The following is an 11027-nucleotide window of genomic DNA, read 5'->3' on the forward strand; positions in this document are numbered from 1 at the left end:
ACAGTATTGCTGGAGAAGGATGACTGATGGCTGGCAAGGGGCCTGAGGGAACTTTCTGGGCTCTATTTTGATATGCATTCATCAAAACTGAATTGACAACCTGACTGGTGGTAGTGCAGTGGATAGAGCACTGACCTGAGCCGCTGAAGTCCCAGGTTCAAAACCCTGAGGTCCCCAGCTTGAATACAGGTTCATTTGGCTTGAGTGTGGGGTCACCAACTTAAGCGTGGGATCATAGACACGATCCCATGGTCACTGACTTGAACCCAAAGACTGCTGGCTTCAGCTCAAGGTCGTTGACTTGAGCAAGGAGTCACTGCCTCGGCTAGAGCACTTAGGTCAAGGCATATATGAGAAGCAATCAGTGTACAACTAAAGTGATGCAACTAAGAGTTGATGCTTCTCATCTCTCTCCTCTCTCACTCTCTTTCAAATCAGTTTTAAAAAAATCTTTATCTCCAACCTAAATCAGTCTTGAGCTCCAGCCCTGCATCTCCAGCTGCCCGCTGGTACACCTGGCCACCCACGAACACTTCAAATTTAACCCATCCATAATCAGGCTTGAAGTCTCCTCCCTCCTCACCAGCCAGTGAGTCACTCAAGTTGACAAGTCATTCTAGATGCATTCCTTCAATAAACATTTATTAAGTGTCCATGGCAAGCAGTAACAATGAATGCAATAGGTAAAAATCCCACCCTCATGGAGACTATGAAGTAGAGACAGAAAATAAGGAAATAATTAAGTTAACCATATGGTAATAAGAAGTGCTGAGGAGCATGTGGGAAAGTAAGGTCACTGGTGTCCAGAAAAGGGATGTACCTTAGAGAGGGCCAGCAGGAAGATGAGGGACAGAGATGGGGGCAGGGTGCCATGATCCAACTTATGTTTTAGTAGTTTGCTCTGGCTGCCAAGCCAACACTGCTCATCCCTCTCTGCCAGCCTGCAACCCCACCCTAACCCCAGTCTACTTGCTCCCTAATCAAGGCCCCTCTAAGTCATCTGTTCCTCTGTTCCTACTGTCACTGTCCTAACTCAGAAGCTCTCAGTCCTCGCTTGGGGTTCATGACTTCCTATCTAGTCTCATCTCAGTTCAAAGCACCTGCCGAACTACCTAAGCTTTTTTTATTTTAAAAAAGTTTTTTAAATGTTTACTGGTTTTAGAGAGCAAGGGAGGGAGGGAGAGGGAGAGAGACAGGAATATCAGTCTGCTCTTGTATGTGCCCCAATCAGGAATCAAACCGGCAACCTCTGCACTCATCGACAACACTACTCAACCAAGCTATCTGGCCGGGCCTACTTACACTCTTCCTCAAATGCCACCATCTCACTCCCTGAATTCTCAAGTCTTCCTTCCCACACTCAGGATGAAAGTAACCCCCAGGCATGTTGTTCAAGCCAGTATTGATCTTGTCTCTCCATCTCACCCATCCCAACACTCCCCTCACTGCAGCACCTCAGGGCTTAGGTCCTGGAGAACCACTGCCAATTTGTACTTTTCTGCCGGTCTCTAACAGGAATCACCCCTCAGGGCACTTAGCACAGTCCTTAACCTAATCTGTGGTAATCATCCATTTCCTGTCTCCTCTCCAGACTGTGAGCTCCTAGAGGACAGCCAATGTTTTATCTTTATACCTCCAACTGCTCATTAGCACAACACCTCTCATTCAGCTGGTTCTCAATAGACACTTAAGACCATATTTCCACAATCCTGAGATGCTCATCATTTCTACTTTATGACCCAATGTCTGACACTTAAAACTCAAAACACTTAAATCTTAAAACTGTACTTCTATTTAGATAGTACTGATCACTTTGTTACATGAAGTCCTCTTTCTTCTTATATTCTACTTATGTTGTGAGATTATACAAATCCTACATTTTATTCAACTTTTGACTTTTTCTGTTTCTACTTTTCTTCTTGCACAATTGTTTAAAGACAATTTATAGCCCTATACAGAAAGGTACATATTGACTTACCTATTTTTTTTTTCTTTTTCTTTTTTTTTTTAAGGTGAGAAGAAGGGAGATAGCAAGGCAGGCTCCAGCACGTGCTCTGACCGGGATCCACCCAGCAACCCCATTTTGGGCTCATGCTGGAGTTTGGAGCTGTTTTTAGCACCTGAGGGTGATGAGCTCCAACCCAGCCAACCTCAGCACCTGGGCCACACTCAAACCAATAGAACCACTGCGGGAGGGGAAGAGGGAGAGAAGGGGAGGAGGAAAGGGAGAAAGGGAAAGGGGGAGAAGCAAATTGTCACTTCTCCTGTGTGCCCTGATCGGTAATCAAACCCGGGATGTCCACTTGTCAGGTTGACGCTCAGTCCACCAGCCAGGGCTGACTTGTCTATTTTCAACGTTATGAAACATACTTCGGAATGTATGATTTATTTAAGATACTATGTGCCCCTCCCGAGTGGCATTTTCTCCCTCCTCCTTGCTGGAGATAATCACACTGTCCTGATTCCCATGCATGTCTTTCTACCTTTACTATATAATGTCCAGTGTTTTTAGATGGCACTGCCCAGCCAGGTGAAGGAGCCAGGCGCAGTGAGGTCACCACCAAGGGCCCTCCACGCCCCTCAGGAACACCACAGGGATGCTAGGCTCCCCTGCACCATGATATTGCATTCTCTGAGGTGGAGAAACTGACTCTAGAGAGTGACAACCCTCCCACCTAGACTCTTTACTATTTAGTATCATTGTATTCTTACAGATACTTAGGAAGCAGAACAATGAATCAAATTTCCCACTCTAAGGCTTGTTGTCAGTCCCTGAAACAGGAGGTAAATCCTGAACTCCAATAAGATTATGAGACATAAGGAGGTCGTTCCAATTTCCTAACGGGGTTTTCACTGATTACAATGTATTCTGAGCTAATGATTCTGATCAATGCCTTAGTCATGCTGTACAAAAAAAAAAAAAAAGCCTTTGGGGGCAGAATAAAAAAAAAAAGCCTTTGAATTTAACGAGTGCAAAGAATCAAAGAACCAACTGCCCTTCAACATAGCACTTAAAGTAGTGCATCTCACACTTTTTAAGAACATCATTTTGCAAGTACTCCCTACCAAATGCTTCCTGTGTCAAGTCTTCACGTATTGTTTAAATAACAAAACAGCAATAAGCAACAAGACAAGATCTCTAACACAAAATAACCTGGATCTACAAACCTCAAGTTATAAAACTATCCAATCCACGGGGCACTGATTTTTCTTTTTTTTTCTTTATATATAATATATTATATATATTATATATATATATATAACATATATATATAATATATATATATATATGTGCTTGATTTTAATATACGTATTTCAGGAAAGAGGGGCACCCAATCTGACAACCGAGCATCCCAAGCCCGGGGCTGCTGGTGGATCGCCCGCTACGCTACGCGCCTGGTGATGAAAGGGATAAAAGACCGGGGTCGCGGAGGGGGCGAGGTCCGGCGGCCGCCGGAGACTCCGCGAGCGTGACAGGCGCGCTGGCCCGCCCAGGGCGGTGCCGCGGGAGAGGGCGGCGTCCGGAAGGAAGAGGGAGGACCCGGACAAAGCCCAGCCGGCCCGGCGTCCCCCGCCCCGCGCCCCGCGTTCCCGGGGGCGGACCCCTCCCCCGGCGCGGCTCCCCTGGAACGCGGCTGTTCCCGGAACGGCCGCCCCCGCCCGCACGCACGCCCGCCCGCAGCAGGGCCGAAACCGGGATGCGGGGCCAAGATTCCCGAACCCGAGGGGACGGGCTGGGGCAGGGAAAGGGAACGGACGCGGGCGAGGGCGAGGACCCGCCGCACTCACCGTGCTGCTCCCGCGGGCCGCGCGCTAGCGCTGTCACTCGGAGGCCCCGGGCGTGTGCGCGGAGCGGGACAGCGCGGGCCGCCGCCTCAGCTGCCTCAGGCACAGCGCCGCGGTCACGAACGAGGAGCGCCGACGCGGCCTCCCTGCAGCATCCTCGGCCGTCCGCGCGCGCTGTCCCCGCGGCCGCCCCTCGCAGCCGCCGCCCCGCGCCCCGCCGGATCCGGCACAGCCGCTCGCGCCGCGGAAAATGGCGGCTCGGCGTCCCTCCCCCGGCTCGGCCCCGCCCCACAATGCCGCGCGCCTCGTTACGTCACCTGCCCCGCCGCCGGGGTGGGCGGAGGGGGCGTGGCCACTCCTGCTCCCGGATTGGGAATGCTGTCTGCAGCGTGCCTGTCTTTCTTCAAGTGCGATGGGTCCCTTTGAGTCTTTCCAGAACGGCAGGGAGGGCTTCCGCCCGCTTGCCCGCCCCAGGAAGGGTCCTGAGGGGCTAGGATAACCGGGGGCCCTTCTCCGAAACCTGCCCAGACTCCCCGCTCCGCACGACAGCGCCGCAGGCTGGCTAGAGCGGAAGGGGTAGATGCTTAACCGTTATTGTCTGGCTGGAGCGGAGATGCCACCCCGCGCTGTCCCCCCGCGGCAGCCATCGTCACTGCACAGCCCTAGCTGCAGTGACACGACCTCCAACCCGGTCAAGGGCATCACTGCAGGTCAGGGAGCCTGCTAGGCTCATTCTGCTGCACTGCCGGCGACGCGGGGCCTGACTCAGCAGCCCGCCGGGAAGAGACGGCGCGCTGATTCAGTTGGCAAGGCCCAGCTTTCTTTGTCTGCCACCAGCTTGGGAAACCTTACCCCACCCCCTAGCCGCCTGCAGATGTCCCAAGTGCAGGACTCCGTGGCATTGTTAACCAGAGGGGTTCCTGTGCCAGTCCCCCACCCCTAACTTGCTTTTGAACAGGCTGCCCCCTGTTCAGATGTTCTCATCCATCACCTGCAGTCGTTTTAATCCTTCGTTAATGCAGCCACCGGAAAACAAGTGCTGCTAGGTTTTCACAAGGAGGTCCATTAGTTTAAAAATGCAAAGGTCTGCTAAAAACAGAATCTCTGTGGTGACACAGCAGTTACTGGGCTGAGGGAGAGGCAGTGACTCAGTGTCAAATAACCCCTCCACGCTCCCTCAGTGATTCAGCCACACTGCAGTTTGGATGTCACCCACTCTTCACAACCACCTGGGGCTGGGTGTGGCAGCTGTAACCAAAGCACTCTGGAGAAGAGAGGAGCAGGCTACCAAGCCTCCTTTCTCTGTCTGTGACTGGGCTCATCAGTAACTGTCCCCGAGCTAGAAAACCGAGATGCTTATGCCCTCATCCCATGGATGGCCAACCTCTTTAATGTTGCTGTAGCTTATCCTCTCTCCATCTCCACTGCTGCCACTCAGTTTAGGCCTTATTATCTCGTTCTTTTATTCTCTCAGTAAATATTGATTGAGCTGCAGTGGCCCCCATGATAGTAGCCAAGACACACTGGTAAGCCTGACCTGTGGTGGCGCAGTGGATAAAGCGTCGACCTGGAAATGCTGAGGTCGCCGGTTTGAAATCCTGGGCTTGCCTGTCAAGGCACATATGGGAGTTGATGCTTCCAGTTCCTCCCCTTCTCTCTCTCTCTCTCTCTCTCTCTCTCTCTCTCTGTCTCTCTCTCTCCCTCTCTCTCTCCTCCCTAAAAAAATGAATTAAAAAAAATTTTTTAATTACAAAAAAAAAAGACACACTGGTAAGCAGGATAGTAAGGTCCCCATTCATAGAGTGCCATGCAGAGAATTTGGGTGAGATAATGCAACAACCAGAGGCCAGGTGAGCAGAGGTAAACTCTTGAGGCAAGCAAGTCAGCAGAGACCTAAATAATAAGAAGGAGCCTACTGCACAAAGGCGGAGGTGAGCACTCCATGTAGGTAAAAGTCCTCAGGCAGGAGTGAGTCTGGAGTGTGGGGAAAAGAGGCAAGGCTAGTTCATCCATCACATCCATGGCCCTCCCAAGTCTGGAAAGGCTGCAATGCACCCATCCCTCAGGGCAGCAGACCAGTGCCCTCCTCACCCAGGGTCTCACACTGAGTCAGTCTAGCCAGTGCCCGCTCTGCCTGGGCTGCTCTGAACGTCCTCAGCCCCTGTTCATCCTCTGACCCTCCTGGCAGCTCTGAGGGAGGCGTGCTGTGCCTGTTCCACAGATGCTGCAGCTGAGACTCTGTAAGCACCTTGGTCTGTTGGCTGCTTCCTGGAAAGGGACCAGGTTGGCTTTAGGAATCAACAGAGCCCCGCCCCTCAGGCCAACACTAGCAGAGCTGAGGGGTTAATGCCTTTGTGGTGGGGAAGCCTCAGCAGAGCCTCTCAGGGGCAGCAAACCCATAACTGGTCCCCTTGGCCTCTATGGCTTCTAGCCATTCTTAGTACCTGTAATCCTGTCTGCACAGAAACTCAGTGACCACAGCAGCCCTCATCCCTTGTGTTGGCACGAAGCACCTCACACCCATTTCTCAGGCCCTGCCCCATCTTACAGAAGGAGAAACTGAGGCTACAAGAGGGGAAACTGACTGCAAGGCCTCAATGGAGAGGTAGCCATTGGTCCCCACTCCAGTGCCCACTTCGCTTCAGTAAATAAAGACTAAAAGCTTTACTCACATTCTCAGCTCTGGAGAATAGATTCAGGAAGAGGCTCTTAGAAGGGCCTCTGGAAATTTTCATTTATTGATTCATTCTAGAAGCTGCTGACCCATCAGATATAAATCTTTTTATTTCCCAGGACTGCACATCAACCCAGTCACATCCCAGAATGCCTTTGGTTCCCCCTGCTTTCTCATTAGCTCTAAGTCTGAAACCCATCAGAGTGTGTTTCCTATGGCCGCTGTAATGGATGACCACAAACTGGGGGTGGGTTGGGAGGGGGTGGGATTAACATCACAAATTTATTCTCTCGCTGTTACGGAGGCCAGAAGTTGGAAACGAAGGTGTGGGCAGGGTTGGTTCCCTCTGCAGGCTTCAGGGAATCTGGTGGCTCCATGAGTTCCTTCGCTTGAAGATGCATGACTCCAGTCTCAGTCCCTACCTTTACATGGGGACTTCTCTTTGAAAGTCTCTGTATCCACCCTAAATCCATGATGATCTCACCCTGATATCCTGAATGTAATTACATCTGCAGAGTCCTTGTTTCCAAATAAGGTCACCATCCCAGGTAAAGAGGGGTTAGGATGTGGACACACATTTTGGGAGCCACTACTGTTGGTCCCTCCAGAGAACTAGCTGGTCCACCTGTCTTCAGGAAGCAGACTGTGACGCCCTGTTTTATGGGCAAATGAAGCACCGAAGTTATACATACAGATAGACCATGGTTCTGTTCTCAGGGGCCTGTGAACAGGGAGGAAGAAGGAAGCGAACTGTCCCCAGCTTGTCTTGGCCCATGCTGTTTGGGGACCCCTGACTTGGCTCAGTTGCTGCACACCGGCTCTCACCTTCTCCTGCCTGGCCTGACCCCATTCAGGGCTCTCTGTGTTGGGTCACACACGCCTACCTCTCTCTCTGGACCACAGAGACCCCTGGGGCTTGTGCCCACTGCAGCAGCTCTACCTGCTGGAAACTAATGTGAGCCATAATGGCTTTAAAATTGTCTGTTAGCCACCTGACCAGGCGGTGGTACAGTGGATAGAATGTCGGACTGGGATGCCAAGGACCCAGGTTCGAGACCCCGAGGTTGCCTACTCAAGCGCGGGCTCATCTGGTTTGAGCAAAAGCTCACCAGCTTGGACCAAGGTCGCTGGCTTGAGCAAGGGGTTACTTGGTCTGCTGAAGGCCCACAGTCAAGGCACATATGAGAAAGCAATCAATGAACAACTAAGGTGTCACAATGAAAAACTGATGACTGATGCTTCTCATCTCTCTCTCTTCCTGTCTGTCTGTCCCTATCTATCCCTCTCTCTGAATCTCTCTCTCTGATTCTCTCTCTGTCTCTGTAAAACAACAACAACAAAAAAAACACACACAAAAAAAAACATAATGAAAAAAAAATTGTCTGATAGCCACCATTAAAAGAAGTAAAAATAAGCAGGTGAAATTAACTGTAATAATACACACATATATATTGTAGTTATTGGTTTCTTCAGCACATTTTATCAAAAGTTATTTTTTTAAATTGTGGCAAAATATACATAACAAAATTAACCCTTAATTATTTTTTCACTGATTTTTTTTAATAAAGCAAGCAAGAGAGAAACATCAATTTGTTGTTCCACACATTCATCCCGTCATTGATTGGTCCTTGTATGAGCCTTGACCAGGGAAGCAAACCTGCAACGTTGGCCTATTGGGACAACACTCTAACCAACTGAGCTACCTGGCCAGAATGAAACTTACCATTTTAGCCACTTTAAGTGTATATAGCTCAGGGACATTAACTACATTCACATTGTTGTACAACCATCACCACAGGACTCTGATGACATTCCAAACTGCAATTCTATACCCATGAAACAATAACCCTCTTTCTTCAGCCCCAGCATCCACCATGTACTTCCTGTCTCTATGAGTGTGTCTGCTCTAGGGAGCTTGCATCAGAGGGACCACACAGTTCTTGTCCTTCTCTGTCTGGCTTACTTCACTTTGTCCTTATTTTTATTTTATTTTATCAATTTTAGAGAGAGAGGGAGGGAGGGAGACAGAAACATCAATGTGTTGTTCCACTTATTTATGCAGTCATTGGTTAATCCTTCCATGTGCCCTGAGTGAGGATCGAACCTCCAACCTTGTTCTCTCAACAAATATTTACTGAGCTGCAGTGGTCCCATGATAAGAGCCAAAACACATTGGAAGCACTTGGCATATGGGGACGATGCTCCAACCAACTGATGTGCCTAACTGGGGCTGGCCTATTTAACTTTATGGAATGCTCTCTGGGTTCATTATATTGCCTTCCTTGTGAAGGCTGTTTAGTGATGTTTTCCTGAATCCAATATACCCTAAGTATTATTGCAACACATAATCTATATAAAAAATTATGAGTGAAAGAGTTCACATTCCTACCTTCCAGGGATACAGCCTTTCATATCCCCTCCTCAACTCACAGCCCCAACCAGCCTCCACTGCTGCCCAGCCCATACTCACATTCAGAGCTCTAGCCTCCCAGGACCTAAGTAGAAAGACTCCCCCACCATGGCACCTGCTGGGCTAGCACTGTCTAACAGAAACTTCTGCAGTAATGGAAGTGTCCCACTACTAAGAGGTCCATTGTGGTAGCCACTAGGCACACACAGCTACTGGGCATTTTAAAGGAGGCTAGTGCGATGGAGTGTTTCATTTCACTGAATTAACTGAAATGTAAATAGCCACACATGTTTGGGTCTCGGAACCGGACACTTTGCAAGAAGCCAGGAGGCCCCCTGGCAGTGATCAGATGCGGCCATCTCTTGCTCAGGGTCTCACTGAACCTCCCTGCATTCTAGGAAAAGCAGCCTCTGTTCGATGGCTGCGAGGTCCTCACCCATCTTTTCCCTCCCTCCTTCCCTCTCCCCTCCCCCCACCCCCCCACAGCACTGGCGGGCAGTCTCTCTGGTCCCCTTGCTCTATTTCCACAGCACTGGGGCTCTCGTGACATTTATTTTATATAATTGACTCTACGTTGTCTGTCCCTTCAAAGAGAGCTTTCTGCCAGTTTTGTTCAAGGATGACCCCTAGCACCGCGGCAAGGACTGACGCTGGTTAAGCCTTGGTGCTTTTGAGGCTTGAATGAATGACAACCCCACCATGGACAGAGCTGCACCTGTTCTTCCTGCCGGTACCTGATAGGCCAGGGGGCGGGCTCACTGCCGGCTGGGCCAATCAGAGCAGACAGAACCCCGATTCCAAACTGCAACTGTTGGGAGTGGCCTGGCTGCCCCGCCCCGTGCTGGCGCTAAGCCCGCAGGACTCCGCCCGGGTTGTTGTTCGGGTGCCACCAATCCACGAAATAAAGCTCTGAGAGTCGTGCTGGTCAGACGCTAACAGTTGCTTCCTGTTGTCACCTGGTTAAAAGAGTCTAGGGGACACAACTGTTGTTCATTTATTTACATGTTTATTTGTCGGAGGCCCACCCTGTGCCAGGCAGCAGGGGAGGCACGGGGAGGGGGGCGCAGGAGAGAGGATCCGGAGGGAGACAGCCTGGGCTCTGCCCACATAAGCGGAGGCCTCGTCCCCTGGGCGGGGCAGTCACCTCCCTGGGTGACCGCTGAGCCTCTGTCCACATGACCGGAGGGTTAGATTCTAGTTTGCACCCAGATGCAGCCGGACCCTGTGCTGACAGGTCCTGTTTCATCTAAACGTAAAGTTCCGGCCACGGTGAGGAGCTGGGTCCGCGCAGGTGGCCCTGTCATGTGTCCTGTCACATCCCGCCAGGGTGGACACCCCGCCAGGCCAGGGCTGATGTTCCGACCACCGAGGCCAGGCTTTGGGGAGGCACTGAGCACATGCTGGGATGCTGCTTTCTTCTTCAGATAAAGTTCTTGTGGACCCAGAACGGGTGTTCTCAGCAGACGGGCCTGCCTTTCACAGGCCAGCGCTGGCTGTGGGGCCCTCTACCCAGCGGACGGTGTTGGGTGCTGGTGTGTGTCGTAGCAGGTGCAGCAGTGAAGGAACACACAAGCAGCTGCCCCCTCGGGCCTGTCCATTTAGGGTCTCTCCACCTTTGTGTTGATCCTTCCACCTGCCACCCAGCACCAAACTGGATGATTTTGTTTTTAAATGTTTATTTTATTGGTTTTAGAAAGAGAAAGGGAGAGAGTGAGAGAGAGGACTGTGTGTTTCCGTATGTGCCCTGACCAGGATTGAACCAGCAACCTCTGTGCTTCTGAATGATGCTCCAACCAACCAAGCTATGGGCCAAACTGGATATTTTTATGGCAAAAGTCATTGGATATGGGTGCTGGGGGGACAAGAAGGGAGTCCAGGGGAACTTATAAATCCCAAACATCGCCTGACCTGTGGTGGCGCTGTGGATAAAGTGTCAACCTGGATACGCTGAGGTTGCTGGTTCAAAACCCTGGGCTTGCCTGGTCAAGGCACATATGGGAGTTGATGCTTTCTGCTCCTCCCTCCTTCTCTCTCTCTCTCTCTCTCCCCTCTCTATAATGAATAAATAAAATCTTTATAAATCCCAAACATCTGGATACAAACCACCTCTGGACACCTACCAACCTCATCCATCCATCTCACCCCCTCCTCCAGCAG

General features: G+C 50.7%; 1 protein-coding gene across 16 annotated transcripts in view; it reads right to left on the reverse strand.

The window, feature by feature from the left end:
- Positions 1–4063, reverse strand: part of KLC1 (kinesin light chain 1) — a 59954-nt gene extending 55891 nt beyond the window's left edge. For all 16 annotated transcript variants that reach the window (XR_010746181.1, XM_066342492.1, XM_066342487.1 and 13 more), the window contains exon 1: positions 3790–4063. The gene's annotated coding sequence lies outside the window, so the exon portion shown is untranslated. The remainder of the gene's footprint in view (positions 1–3789) is intronic.
- Between the last annotated feature and the right edge of the window lie 6964 nt (positions 4064–11027).

This window comes from Saccopteryx leptura, chromosome 6 (genome assembly GCF_036850995.1).
Source record: "Saccopteryx leptura isolate mSacLep1 chromosome 6, mSacLep1_pri_phased_curated, whole genome shotgun sequence".
NCBI classification, from domain to species: domain Eukaryota; kingdom Metazoa; phylum Chordata; class Mammalia; order Chiroptera; family Emballonuridae; genus Saccopteryx; species Saccopteryx leptura.